Source organism: Salvia miltiorrhiza, chromosome 5 (assembly GCF_028751815.1).
Source record: "Salvia miltiorrhiza cultivar Shanhuang (shh) chromosome 5, IMPLAD_Smil_shh, whole genome shotgun sequence".
NCBI classification, from domain to species: domain Eukaryota; kingdom Viridiplantae; phylum Streptophyta; class Magnoliopsida; order Lamiales; family Lamiaceae; genus Salvia; species Salvia miltiorrhiza.
The window spans coordinates 51,979,419-51,995,400 of NC_080391.1; positions in this window are offsets into that span (position 1 = coordinate 51,979,419).

The window sequence follows — 15,982 nt, forward strand, 5'->3', positions numbered from 1 at the left end:
TAAATTAAAAAACTTCAAGAGTTTATAAGTTGTTTCAAATGTTACAAAAAAAAATTAATTGAACTAACATATAGAGTATTAAGGGCTTGTTTTGTGCGTGGTATATAATAAGATTTGATATGTTTGATTGTGATATTTTTTAGGGTTAATACCGTAAAAAACCATGAACTTTGGGCCGATTTCCAAACTTTCCATGAACTATTTTTTTTTATGCAATTTTCCATGAACTTAAGGACTTGAACAATTTTTCCATGATTTCTAAAATCCCCAAATTCAAAGCTGACATGGCACATTTTAAGTTACTGGAAAAATGACGTGGAATTGCCGGACGATTAATAAAACGACGCCGTTTAGGTGTGATAAAACGACGTCGTTTTTCATGTGTGTTGTCTCTCTCGCTCTTCTCTCTCTCCACTTTCTCTCTCCTGGAATTGACGCCGCCGCCGCCGCGAATCGGAGCTGCTGCTGCTTGAAGATGAGACGCAACTATTGCCGCTGCCTACCGCGAATCGGAGCAAGGGATGGGCCAGAGTTCACCTATTAATTGCTTTGATTTCCTCCGTCTCCTCCGCGACTAAATCGTCTGCTTAAATTGGGGGCAGGGACGCTGCGAATCTTGTGTGGTGGTGGGGAAAGGCAGCGTAGGGGCGGCGGATCTGGTGCCTTCGCACCCCTTTTCCTTCTCGCCGGCCCCTTCACGCCCTCGTCTCTCACCACCGGCGAGGAATTCTATGGAACCAGCAGACGTTTGGTGCCGGAGGCGGTGGTGAAGGAGGCGGCGGATCTGCAGGGTTGGTGTGGTGGTGGATCTAGTGTGGTGGTGGTAAAGGTCGCGAATCGGAGCAGAGCGGAGAGGGCGGCGACTGGCGTGGCGGCGGGAGGGGCGCCGTATCTGGTGCGGCGGCAGGTGGGCGGCGACTGAAATTAGGGTTTGGCCGGTGGGGAAAATGGAGGAAGGAAAGAGGGAGATGAAAAGGAGCCGGCCTCGCGGCGACGGAGGCGGCGAAAACCGGCGAAGTCCGCCGGAGGAGAGCGAGAGAGAGATAAGAGAGAAGAGAGGGAACGTAGGGAGAGAGAGAAGGGTGATGAAGAAGAAGAATTAGCTTTTTTTGTTTTTTTTTTATATATTATTTTCCATGTGGCAATTTTTGGTCCACATAAGCGCCATATCAGCTCGTATTGCCAAATCATTGCCATGTCAGCCCGGAGTTTCACCGGAGGAAAAATTCGTGGAAAAATTGTTCAGGCGTTTAAGTTCATGGAAAATTGGATAAAAAAAATAGTTCATGGAAAGTTTTGAAATCGCACCAAAGTTCATGGTTTTTTACGGTATTAACCCTATTTTTTACTATATGTCATATTTATATCATGTTTGATACAATGCATTAAAATATCTATAATGTTTTATTGAGGGGCGAATAGCTGCCATCTCTCCCTCGCCGGCGACACAACAATGACAACGATGGCTTCACCGCCATCCTTCCCTTTCTACTATGTGCATCCAAAAAAAAGAATGTTTTTCAATAAAAGATTTATTGAAAGTTTAAAAGAAAAATTTATTTTATTTTCATGATTGACCTTTGAGTTAAATTTTATTACGTGAGTAATGAAATCTAAGCAATCATTTTTATGAGGTTAGATTGATGAGTCAAAGATTTATATACTTCCTTCATCCCATCTATCCTGAGACGAAATTCTTGGACACGAAATTTAAGAAATTACTAGTATTTAGGGTCTGTTTGATAGGTTAGTTAAGGCTTGTTTGTTTATTTATCTGGCGTCTACCACGTGTTTGATAGTACAGATTATTTGATGTTGGGGCTCGAGGTTAAACATTGGCCCGCTGTTATATCTCAGTTTATGCTGTGTAATTAAACTTCTCCAAATTGCGAGTTCAATTTTATCTTGGTGATACAATATCGATTTTAAGTTTGATTTTTTCAACTATAGCCTTTTTAATTTTTTTTAAAAAAATGATTCAAACATTAGAAAGGACAAATTCCCTCTTTACGTTCTTTGAAGAACAGTCGACGTCGTTGTGGATGAACAGCAAAATCCCGTCGATTCTCTGAAGGTAGGGTCTCCATCTTCACTTTTCTACCTAATCCTCCACGATATCGCAACTTCTGCACAAGATTGCAACAGATTTCTTTCTTTTATGTTTACCCTTCCCTCACCCAATGTTTCTTCTGTGCTTATCAATTTATCAGCTCAGAATCGATTTGAAATATATGTTTGCGCCAAACAATAACGTGGTGATTTTCAACTGTTTTTTTTTTTTTTTTTTGAGAACTTCCAGTTATCACAGAGATTTCGTTTGTTCTTATGACATAAAGATTAGTGCATAAAAATTGATTCTTCTGATGTTTTATTAAGTTTTTATGCAGTGGAAATTGTTATTTTTATTGGAGGGACTGTCTAATTGGTACTTTGAGAATGTTACTTTTGTGGACTATATATATGGAGTTAGGTTCCATAGAGAACTGCAAATAAGTAGAGAACGGAGAACAACGAATAAATCTATAAATTTAACGAATATATCAGCATAACTAATGAATATGTGTATTCAGTAAAAATATATAAAATCTCGCCCCTCTCAGGATTCGAACCCAGGCCAAAATCTTATTTATAAGATATATTGATTTATTCATCGAAATTATAGATTTATTCGTAACTTTTTAGATTTGTTCTTCGTTCTTTACTTATTTGCAGTTTTCTACTGAACTTCTCCATATATATATATATATATAGGAATGGGATCATGTAGATCCCAATGCTTATAATAGATCCGTAGATCCAAATCTAGACTACACATTTATGACATGTGGCGCATCAAGATGCATAAAGGCATTTCAAGGCAAAATCTGGAGAGGGGTAAAATTGGAATGTAATTTTCGGATTTAATAATTAAAAAAAAATATATAATTTTTTAGATTTTCTCAAAATAGATATATTTTAGATGCATATAGTTTCACACAAAGATGCATAAAGTTTTCACATGAAATGCATGACTTTGAACAGAAAAATGCATCTGATTTTTACAGTTTTGGTATTTTCACCACCCCACCCCGCACCACCCCCCAACCTACCCCACACCACCCCCAACCCTCCCCATTACCACCCCCCAAAATAGTCATGTTTCACATGCATATAAAATCAAACAAAAGTGCATAAAGATTTTACATAAAAATGCATTAAATTATACAAAAAATGCATTTCATTTTAATAAATCTGGTATTTTCGCCACCCCACCCCTGCCCCACCCTCACCCCCACCCCCACCCCCACCCAAATTTTTTTTTTTTTTAAAAAAAACTGATTTTCTGACCACTGACCCCCCACCCACCCCCCCAAATTTTTTTTTTCAAAACTGATTTTCTGATTGTTGAGTCGCTGACCCACCCACCCCCCGCACCCCCCACCCACCCACCACCCCCCAATTTTTTTTTTAAAACTGATTTTCTGACCGCTAACCCCCCACCCACCCTCCAGCCCAAAAAAATTTATATTTTTTCAAAAAATGTAATGCATTTTTGTGTGAAAGTATATGCATTTCTGTGCGAAAGTATATGCATGTAAAACATGTAATTTTTTTATGCATGTAAAAATCATTTTTTCAAAAAACAAAAAAAAAATTTGGGGGGTGGGGTGGGGGGTGGGTGGGGGGGGGTGGGTCAGTGGCCAGAAAATCAGCTTTAAAAAAATAAAAAAAAAAATTTTTTTTGGGGGGGGGAGGTGGGGGGGTAGGGGGTGGGTGGGGGTGGGGTTCAAGGGTGTGGGGGGTGGGGTTGGGGTGGGGTGAAATCTTATGCATTTTTATATGAAACTTTATGCATTTTTATATGAAAGTTCATGCATTCTCGTATGAAACTTTATGCATCTAAAATATACCTATTTTGAGAAAATCTATTTTTTTTTTTGTAATTTCGAAAATTACATTCCAATTTTACCCCTCTCCAGATTTTGCCTTGAAATATCTTTATGCATCTTGAAAGCTTCTTGCCACGTGTCACCATCTTGATGCGCCACATGTCATAAATGTGTGGTCTAGATTTGGATCTATGGATCTATTATAAGCTTAGATACTACCGAAACCCAACCCTATATATATATATATATATATATATATATATATATATATATATATATATATGTACTGCTGTTTGTGGATTTCTTCAGTAATTGCTGCATTTCGGAATGGGCACTTTTCTTGTGCTTTTAGATTTTAATGCTAAGAATTGGTTGTGTGCTGGAAGTAAAGCTTTGCTAGCAATGCTTGGTGCACTTTAGCTTCCAAAGTTCTTCTATTCTTTCAGTACTCGAATAGCTTTTTACAATTTTTGAATCTAGGGTTCAATAGTGTTTTTCTTCTCCTTTATTTCAATACCAATGAAGAAGGTGCACTTAATATTTCCTAATATTTGACTAGGGACGGGTGGAATTTATTTTTTTTGTTTTTGGTTTTACTTTGAGGTTAATCAACAACGCATCCGTTGGGGAGATTTTTATTTGGAGCAGGGTAACTGTAGGGACGTGCAAAATGGTCTTCTCCCTCTCCATTTTTGGTGTATTTTAGGCTCTGAATTTCAATATTTCGAAGACCCACCCGGAAGGGCACGATGGGCAATACTGAATTAATAGAGGGATATAAACGTAAATTTGTGAATTAGTCTAACATATAAAGGCTTGTGCGTTGTGCCAAACGCCGGATTGTTTTGATCTATCATATAAACAAATCTATCAAACGCAACTTTAGATTATTCACCTACGGGTCCGTTTGGTAGGTATGTTAGGATATGGCAAGATAGTTTAGGTCAATATAAGTATCGTAGATAATGAGTGATAAGTATTTGTAGATTTGTGTTTGATATTTAAGATATAAAAATAGATATCATGAATTGGTTGTTTGATACCTTAGATTATAATCTAGATTAAGTGAGTAAATTACCATTATAACCTTATATAAAATAATAATAATCACCCCAACCACAACCCTCCTCGCACAGTCGCACTCTCTCGTCCTCCATCAACCCCCCTAACACTTCCTCTGTACACGTCGGCGGTGCCACCGCTTCCCCAATGGTTGCCTTCTTTGACTGCTCTCAAAAGGCCCAAATATCCCAACATCAACTTGTGTGAGGACATACGAAATCAAGGATTCACAAGGTGTGATATGAATTTGGAATTTGAGAAATCCCTTGGTTTGAGAATTTCGACATGCCAAGGTTTGAGAATTTATCAACCATCCTGCACATGTTCCCATCTCACACAACAAATCAGATTCTACTTTGAAGAGGGAGGAAGCAGAGGACTTGTATTTTGAGGTAACAGAGAGAACGGGCCGAGGCTTTGCAGGCCGGTGAGGTAGAGAAAGACCTATCACCGCCGCTCACTGCCCCATTTCCCCAACACTTTTCTTGTACACGTCTTCATCAAAATGAGACGAAATTGAAAGTCGTAATAGCTCAAATCCAAAGCCCCATCACCCCTAATGCAAGAAACGAATGTCAACAGATATGGTTGAAAACCTTAGGCGCATATCGGAAGAAATTGCAGATTTGCGTCGGTTTCCCTATCGAAATTGCAGACCTGCGAAATTCTTCTTCAGAGAGCAGCGAATTCTCACATTGGAGGAGTTATGAATTTTGAATGCCAAATTGAGAGGGCAATTAAGGCAATTTTAGGTTACTGTTTAAGGCTAGCAACCGTAACCGAGGGGGGGCAGTGGATGGGTATTCCAGGAGGAACAGTGGATTTTACCCCGGGCCTCACATTTTTACGGGCCATCCATGGTGCGTGTCAAACATACCAAACACACATACAACGTAGTATACCTTTGCTAACTCACCATAAACCAAGCAACCAAACGCGTCCTACATTTATTTGCAATGGGCCCTCTTGTTAAAACAAGTCTCAACTAACCTTCGCTATCAAACGGACCCCTAGTGTGTTAAGTGTGATATGTGAAAAGTGAAAAAATGAATAAAGGTTAAATTTTTTGATAAATAAGAAAATGTCGTCTCAAAATAGGTGGAGTAATTTTTATTGGACTTTTAAATTGGATTAAAAGGATGTTTGGCTAAGCTTATAAACTCTTTAAAACAACTTATAAGCACCTTCAAAGTTTTTGGTCAAATAAGCTGTAAAATTAAGCTCTAAGAGCATCCGCAATGGGGTTCCTTGATAGCCTACTTGATAGTGTTTGTGTTATTGAGTTGGTAGTGCTGCATTGAGGTTCCTTGATAGCCTACTTGATAAAATTAGTTTTGATTTTATGTTTTTCATTTAAATTTTATTGCATAATTTAAATAACACAATTTATTTCAAATTTAAATTGCATTAATTATAAAATCCTAAATATTACATAAAACTTAAATAAAATAAAAACAATTCATAATAATTAACTACTCTGGCCCTAGAGGTCCGAAACGTGCCCAAAGGTGCTCCATCAAATCATATCGGAGCTGAGCATGTAGTTGTCTATCTCGGAGAAGGCTATCCCTTCGCACATATTCCTCGAAGGACACCGGTGTTTGTCCAGCACTCTCCGTCGAACCACTGCTAGACGCCCCGTCATCATCTCTCCAATTGGCAGCCGCTTCACCTTCGTGCTCCACAATCATGTTGTGGAGAATGATGCAACACAACATGATGTCCTTCAGGTGCTCTACGTACCAATTGCGCGCCGGACTTCGAATGATTCCCCACTGAGCTTGAAGGACTCCGAAGGCGCGTTCCACATCCTTCCGTGCTGATTCTTGCATCTTCTTGAACCTTGCCTCCTTCGGATTGGTTGCCATTGATGGACTCTTCACGAAGCAACGCCACTCCGGATATATGCCGTCACACAAATAGTAGCCCATCCGGTATTCGCGCTGGTTGGCATGAAAGACCACCGGCGCCGCAGTTCCTCCTAACACGTCGGAGAAGAGAGGAGACTGATTCAGGACATTGATGTCGTTGTTCGAACCAGCGACGCCGAAGAAAGCGTGCCAAATCCACAAATCGAAAGAGGCAACAGCCTCCAATATCAAGGTGGGCTCTCCCTGATCCCCGCGTGTGTATGCGCCGTGCCACGCCTTTGGGCAGTTCTTCCACGCCCAATGCATGCAGTCTAAGCTCCCGAGCATCCCGGGAAAACCATGTCTCGCCTCGTGCATATGAAGAAGGCGTTGCACGTCAGTTGACGTTGGACGGCGCAAGTAATGGGCTCCAAAAGCCCGTATCACCGCCTTGCAGAACTTCTTTAGGCATACACGACCGGTTGAGTCCGCCACTTTGAGATACTCATCGAACACATCCGCACTAACCCCAGTGGCTAATTGGCGGATAGCCGACGTGCATTTCTGCAAAGGAGAAAGAGAATCTCGACCGAGTGCATCAGTGCTCATATGGAAGAAAATATCTTCACCTTGAACAGCCTCGACGATGCGCAAGAACAGCTCCTTCTGCATGCGAAATCGACGTCGGAAAAAAGTAGGGCCGTACGTTGGATTGTCGACGAAATAGTCTTGCATAAGACGTACATGGGCCTCTTCACGATCACGGTGGACGTATGATCGGGGACGTTTGGCACGCGCCGGCTCTGGCGCCGGTTGGGGGCAGTATGATTGAAGCAGTTGTTTCTGCAACTCAACCAACTCCATGAACTTTTCAGCGACTTCGTCGGAATCGGGCGAAGAATCATGTTCAGGTGACGATATTTTTGGAAGAACGAATATGATATTTTGCAAGAAAAATTGTAGGAGGAAGAAGGAGTGAGTTGTGATGAATGAATGAGGGAGAAGTATTATTTATAGAGAGAAAAGAAGATAAAAAAAAGGAAAATTGGCTCAAACGGACGAAAGAGCCGTTGGGGAAAAAAAAAAAAAAAATTCGAAAAACGGTCGAAAATACCGTTGGAAAATATTTTTTTATTTTTTTATTTCTGGCGCGTGCAGAGCACGCGCCGCTCGAATGCTACCCGAGCACTCGAGCATTCCTCGAGGAGCTCCCCCCCGCAACGCACGTACTCGACGGCAACGCCCTCCTCGAGTAGCCACTCGAGGAGAGCGTTGCGGGTGCTCTAAGAGCTTATAAACTCCCCAAAAAATAAGTTCATGCACTACAAAAAAACGCCTAATTTCCGACGATAATTACCGGCGACAGCTCTGCCACCGGTAATTACCGACAGCACAACGACAACAAATAAGGCGACCCGCTTTTTTCATTTTACCGGCGGCTCACCGCCGGTATTTTTAAAATAATTTAATTTATTTTTAATATTAATTAGTGGAGCCGCCGGTAATTAGCGGCGGGGCTCAACGCCGCCGGTATTCGTGTCGTCGATTAGCGACAGCAAGATATTTGTGAATTAAAATTAGGTAATATCCCTTCCTTCTAGATATGTTTCATGCAACAGCCCCCCCTGCCTGCTCCCCGCCGTACCCCCAGCGCCGAGTCGCCTCGCCCCACCCCCAGCTGCCGCCGTCGGCCACCCTCCGAAGTGCTCTCTTTCTCTCTCTCTCACATCTCACTCATTCTCTCTTTATGTCGTCTCAGTTCGACGACGCCGCTCCGCCGCCGACCACCACTGTACGCTCTCGTTCTCGCCATTTTATTTATTTATTTATTTACTATTATTTTGCTAGATTAAAATTAATTAATTTATAGTATGATTAATTATGAAGTATGATTAATTTTAATTTGTTAGATTAAAATTAATTTTAATTAGATTAATTTTAATTAATTTATAGTATGATGAATTTTAATTAGTTAGATTAATTTGTTAGTTTATAAAGTATGATTAAGTATGAATTTGTTAGATTAATTTATTTATGTTAGATAATTTTGTTAAATTAAGTATGATTAAGTGAATTTTAAGTATGCTAGTATGTGTTTAGGATGAAATGATATGTTGTTATATATTGTGGGGTAGGTTTCATCAATTTCTTAAGGATCTTCTCCCTTTGGGATAGAAATTGATTATTTTCGTAAGGATCTTCTCCCAACAAATGATTGTTTTTAATTTAATTACTTTATTTTTTATTGCTTAATATGTATTGTATTGTTTCGACAATGGGGGGCCGGGTAGACCTAGTATAGACTTAGTAAATTAGAACCACTATGGTTACCATAGCTGCTGGTAGAGTCGAGCACTTGGTAGTTAGGATAGTGGGGTTATGCTGTCGAAAATTCATTTGATTGAAGTAATTTATGATATTTTATTTGTTTTTTTCAATTAGAATTTACAAGAATGGGTGATAATCGTATGTGGATGTACACGAGATACAATGATCGTTCTGCATTTGAGAGTTTCCTTGAGTATGTGATAAATCAAACGGCATGCACAGATGGCATAGACAACATTAGGTGCCCGTGTAGGAAGTGTAAGAATGAAGTTTTTTTATCTGTACCTATAGTCAGAGAACATGTAACTAGGCGTGGATTTGTCCACAATTACACAACCTGGGTTTATCAAGGGGAAGCACCAGTGTATATGCCGACAGAACATAATAGAATGGACGAGGATGATGGGTCATACAGTAACTACCAAAGGATGGTGCATGATCATGTTGGACCTAGTAATTACCAAGATCCTCCAAATCTCAAGGAGCCGCCCATTCCTGACGCTCAACAGATTTATGACATGTTGAACGCAGCCGATAGTCCATTATACCATTCCTGTGACACTTACTCACAGTTATCCTGGATGACACAATTCATGAGCATAAAAGTTGAAAACCATATGTCAGAGAGATGTTACAATCAGTTGTCTTCGATGTTTCAAAAGGCTTTACCGAAGGATAACAGCTGCCCTGACAACTTCTACATTACGAAGAGAAATCTGCGTGTGGCGGTCGTTCCAAAAACTAAAATCAAAGACCAAAAAAAAAAACCAAGGACGACATCTAGGGACTCCGTCAGATAATCTTCTACCTTAGGCATCAAAACACTTTACAATTTTCTCGTTTTCTTAGTTCTTAAGATCTCCAAGTTTTTGTTCTAAGTTAGCGTTTAATTTAGTTTGGTTTAGTTTATCATTTCGAGTTATAATCAAGTGACAGTGATTCGCTCCTCGCGATATTTTATGGTATTTCGTATTTACGTTACTTTCTTTGCCTCGTTATGAATTACGTTAAGTTTTCAATTTGTAATTTCCTTTATGTCAATTTAGATTAGAAGCTTTTACTCACAATTATTTAAATTGTTAGAGTAGTAGCTTTTAATTCTTAGTCGCTTTTACTTTATCGTTTAATTCTGCCTAGGGTTTAATGGTTTATTTCTGCATGAGTATTTACGTTTTGTTCTTTTCTGCCTAGTTAATGGTTCTTTTCTGCCTAGTCAATTCTAAGTTTAGTTTTAAGTTAAGTTTTCAATTACAAGCTTTAGTTTAATTAGAATAATAAAACTTAATTTTCACTGCTTTCGTTGTGATACAATTAGAAGCCATGTTGAATCTTCCTTGAGAGATGACTTTGGATCAACTTACCATGCTAGGATGTCCTTGTTCTATTGCAAGTCAATCTAGAGGTGTTTTAGGTTGAGTCAGTACATTTGATCTACATCAGCTTATATCCAACCAATAAAAAGTTGTAATAGGTATATCGATAACCACGTGAGCAATACATAATATCTTTTACTAACTAACTTGTTATTCAGAAAATATTCATGGACCTCATTACTGTTGCTAAAGATCTCAACAAAAACTTTGAGGGAGCAAAGTCCGCTATGTCTGACTTGGTCCACAAGACTGCTACTGGAACTGTTGGATTTGTATACTAAAAACAAGAACGTTTTATGCTTGTATACAATGTTTCCTAAGTTCACTATTTAATCTCCTATCTGATTGTTTTCATGATTGCATATATATGTCATTTGTCTCTATATAAGTAGATTATATGGTGTGTTGTAGATCACAGAAGACCATATAATTGGAATAACCTTAAGAGATATAAACTGATCACAACCGAGATGACTCTAGGACGAGTCGTTGGTTTAGGCTGCAGTATAGATGGAAGGAGTTTGTCTTGACTACTTGTCTATATTGGTATGTCGTAACGTATTGATAGGATCACAGTGAGATGTATTCTTCTATCTGACATATGTGAAGGATCAAGATCTCGGTGACTTAATAAGATCTTAATACTAATAAGGTTTCAAATATATATGTTGATTTGTGTATCACTTTGATTTACTATGGGTGAGAGTTATATATTAACTTGAGTACTCTGTATCTTGGGTGATAGCGGTTAATATATAATATTTGGTTATCTGTATTAGTACCTGTATCCGGTATAGGATAATGACATCCCCTTAAGGAGCTCAAAAGATTTATTGCATTAAACTCTGCAGGTTGATTAAGTTTAGACGCAATAATAAGGGTTGAGTGGTACTACTTAAGGATTACAAAGAGATTAATTAATATAAGCTGTCAGAGCTTTAATTAATTAATGGATGTTGGATATTTTAAATACGGAGGTCTAATAAGTTTAAATACAAGCCTGACTCATCATCGGTGATAAAGGGGTAAGTCAATATTGATTCTCTAGTGGAATGAATTAATATTTATGAATTAATTATGATCTGGACTGATCATAAGAATTAATTCATTTGAGGCCCATCTTTATTCCTTGTATCTGATCCCTGGACTGGCCCAAAGTCTCCTGAGTCCAGTAGGAGTCGCCTACTACAGTTATTAAGGCCCTAGATCTGTGTTTAATTTGTCTTTAAATACAGATATCTGCTCTCCGAATAACTACACAAAAATTAGGGTTTTAGAGAGCAGAGCAATAAGGAGGCGCCAACTGTAGGGGTTGAATTCTCTGGGAGTTCTCATAGTTCGTTGTCCATCCAACGTTGGGAACTGAGCGGGTACAGTTCAGAAGATATGAGGTCGGTTGAGGGGTCAAACGGAGCGTTGAAGTTGGCTGACCTGTTCAGTGACGAATTGGGTCAGAACTGGAGTCTTTTGATTCAATCGTCAACAGCCTCTACGTTCAATTCACAAGTAAGTAATTCTAACTCCAAGGTGCAACACTTAAAATAATAGGAGCATGCTAGGTTTAATTGATGTATGGTGAATTAAGATAATCTAAGAGACGATCATCGGGCAAATCGAGTATTAATTAAATTTAATATTCCTTTAGGAACTTCAACAATCCTAAAGGCTATGACCACGTGTTGGGAACCTTGTGGAATATCCTAATCCTTGTTTTGATGATACCAAAATTTATAGGTCTTAATTGTAATAGACTAGAACAGTTTTGAACTCAAGTAATAGAGTTCGTTTCTAGTTTAGTATGCGGTTCTGAAGACTGAAGACTGAAGACTGAAGGACGAAGGACTGAAGACTGAAGACTGAAGATACCAACTGAAGTATCAGTTGAAGAACCAGTTTGGAACTGATTACTTAATGTGTGCCACAGACTGATACTAAAGTCAAGTATCAGTTGATCATTCTTCCTCGGACTGATCTTCCAACGTTCAAAGGAAGCCACGTACTCACAATAGTACAGCCGCATTAAATGCAGAGATCTCTGGATCTTATCTCTGCAGAGGTCATTCCTATTTGGTGGTTACTTTATCAGAGACGTCACATCTCCTGTCCCTCAAGAGAGCCGTTTCCACCAGACAAGGAACCTCGAAGATTGAAGCCTCAGCCCAAATTCGAATTGTTCTCTAACGGAAGAAATCTTGAGGACGTTCTACGTCAACGGATCTATTCAAGAGTTCTCCTACAAATAGCGCTCGAGGATCACTTCAACCTTCACCGATTCAACGACATAAGCTGAAGCTCTGCCGAAATTACTACTCAGCCTAAAGCTTAACCTTTCCAAAGCTTGAATCGAAGAAGAGAATTCCAAAGCCAAAATCAGTCACTGTTGATTACATACATTCTTTTAGACCTTAGGCAAACCTCTGTTTACCCAGAAGCCAAGGTCAGACTTGCTACAAAGAACTTGTTCTTTGCAGTATAGTTGGCACTCGTTCAAACCTCCTTTCCAAAAGAAAGATTTGAGTGTTTTGAGTGATTCGAAGTTCAGAAGGGTTTTCTGACTCTGAGAGTCTTAGCGCGGGTTGTGCTAAGCAAGATAAATCCGACGCGAGTGAAGCGTGGGTACTGAAGAAGGGTTTTCTTCAGTGCATGGTACGGTTGTGTGCACCAGGCAAGCACACGGTTTGGTTTGCAGTGCACCTGTTAAGCACTTGCGGAGTGGATTGCTGGTCTGATCAACCGACCGTGGATGTAGGAAAGGATTTTTCCGAACCACGTAAAAGTCTCTGTGTTGTTTACAGCTTTCAGTTTTACATTCCTACTTGTGTTGTTTCAATTGATAAACTGAATACTGATTAACGGCAAAGAGAAACCTAAGACCAACAACGTGCTCAACCGAGGCTATTGCGAAACTAAGTTTAATTTCTGCTGCGTATGATATCAGTCTGACTGATCTATCTTTTGATAGTCAGGAAGAGTGTTATCATCTCTGTTTTAGCAAACTCGACTGAAGCCCATAAGTGCATCAGTTAAGGTCCAGTAACTTAACTGATAACTCCTTACTGAAGAGCTTTCAGTATCAGTCGTCAACCCTGTTTGGTCAAAATTGTTTTTAGTCAACAGGTGTTTTTATTTGCGTGTAAAGTTTCATTTAGATCTCTACCTTGAGATCCCTCTGATTGAGGAATTTGTAAAAATAGCCCATAGGTGTATTCCCTCCCCCTCATACACCTATTCGAGACCCCCAGGACCTAACAATTGGTATCAGAGCAGGTTGTTCGCAAGAACACTCTGTATCTGATTAGGTTCTGATTGAACTAGATCCTTTTTCTCAAGGGTCTCGAAAAAGTTTTCTCTTTCATTTTGTGCTTGTTGTTTGTTCTATCTGTTGTTATCTGTTCTCTCTTTTTTGATGGAGACTAACCACAACAGATTATCTTCTCTACCTATGTTTAGTATTGAAAAATACGACATATGGAAGTTTCGGCTTGAAAGCTTCCTCACCGCCCAACATTGCCGAATGTGGGAAGTCATCACCAAAGGACCGATCATCATCACCGAAACCGTCAAACGGATCCCTGTTGATCCACATCAGGATCCTTACGATGAGGTCCAGCCAAAGCAAAAGACAGACTTCACCACCGAAGAAAGGAAGCAAGATGAGCTAGACAACCTCGCCAAAAGCATCATCTCCGGCACCGTTCCCGACAAGCATGTCATGAAGATCATCAAGTGCGGAACTGCAAAGGAGATGTGGGACATTCTTGAAAGAATGTGCGTAGGTTCCGAGGAAATCAAGGAGCATAAGCTATCCATAGCTTGCCAGAAGTTCGACTCCTTCCTCATGCTCAAGAATGAATCTGTCGAAGAAATGGAACTTAGATTCAATCAAATCTTGAATGAAGTTCAATCCATTTCTAAAGACAAATACACTCAACAAGAAATCAACCTGAAGATTCTTCGAGCACTGCCACGAGGAGAATGGCAGATCTACTCAGTCGCTCATCAACATAAGCCATGATTCAGTCAGCTCCCGACAAACAAGCTTTTCTCTGACCTCATGGCAAATGAGTTCGACCTTCAGAGAAATCTTGGAATCAAGAAGGCTGGAGGATCAGACGAAGATGGTCCATCAACCTCATGAGGAGCAGCACTGAAAGTTTCAGCAAGAGAAGGCAAGAAGTAAATCAAGGAACCAGCGGAACTCAACCCTGAGGACTTCTTCAGTCAATATGCTTTGTTGACTGAAAGATTCAATAAAATGGAGTCCAAGTTCCGGAAGTACAGAAGGTTCCACAAGCAGCACTTCAAAGGAAAGGAAAGAGAAAACAACTCCAGACATTCCACTGATCGAAGCGGAGAAAGGAAGTCAGCCGCTTACGACATCAAAGACATGGAATGCTTTGGATGCAGAAAGAAAGGACACTTTCGAAAAGAATGCCCTGAATTGACTCAATCTGAGCGCAAAGAGCTGAAAGCCAAGAAAGATCGCGGCTTCTCAAGGAAGAAAGCGATGGTTGCTGACGATGCTGATTCTTCCAAAGACACATCAGAATCATCCGACTTCGACAGCACCAGCTCAGACGATGAGAGTCAAGCCCTGATGGCCAATGGATCTGAAAGCGTGGCTGACAACAGCTACGACAATGGAATGAATGGCTCAGAGGTAATCTCTCATTCTAAAACTCCTTATACTGATAATTTCCTGATGCTTTCAGGAGACCTCTCAGAATCAGGAGAAAGCTCTTCCGATGAAACTGACCAGCTTTATCAGCTCATGACTGATCACTGTCAGCTGAGGAAAATGTTCGAATATCTCCTCAAGCAGAATCAGAAAATTGAAAAGGAGATCAATGATGAACGAGCTAGGAATCAGACAATCATCTACTTTCTGGATGAAACTTGTCTTGATCAGCTAATCATGGAGAACAGTCGACTGGAAGAAAAGCTCAGAATCTCCAACTCGGAATGTGATAGAGCATCTCATGAGATCAAGAGGCTCAATCACAAGCTGGAAGAAACAGTCAAGGACTGCATGATGAAGTCACCCATGATGAGCAACTTTCCATCAAAAGGCCTTGTTGAAAGCATTGGAGGAAAAGTTGCAGCTGACAAAGGAAAGAATATCATGATCATTTCAAAGGACGATACTTCTGAAATCACAACATTAGAAGAATCAAGAGATCATGATATGGATGAAGTTCGCAAACGAAAACTGATGGCAAGATCAAATGTTCCACCTCCATCTAGCTACAGACGAGCAAAGGAGGTCCCCAACCAGATCACCCTACTGAGAAGACTGGAAAGCAGATTTTAGTCAAAGATCGGGGAAGGAACATCAGGAATCAAGAAGAATCTTCCTCTCCAGACCAGGGGGAAGAACGGCCACATCAGTCAGAAACTGAAATCAGTTCAATTTCAGAAGGAACAACGTCCGTGGAGACAAAATAATGATGAGTCCAGACGAGCCAAGCGACATCCACGACGACAAGCAACTGGATATCAT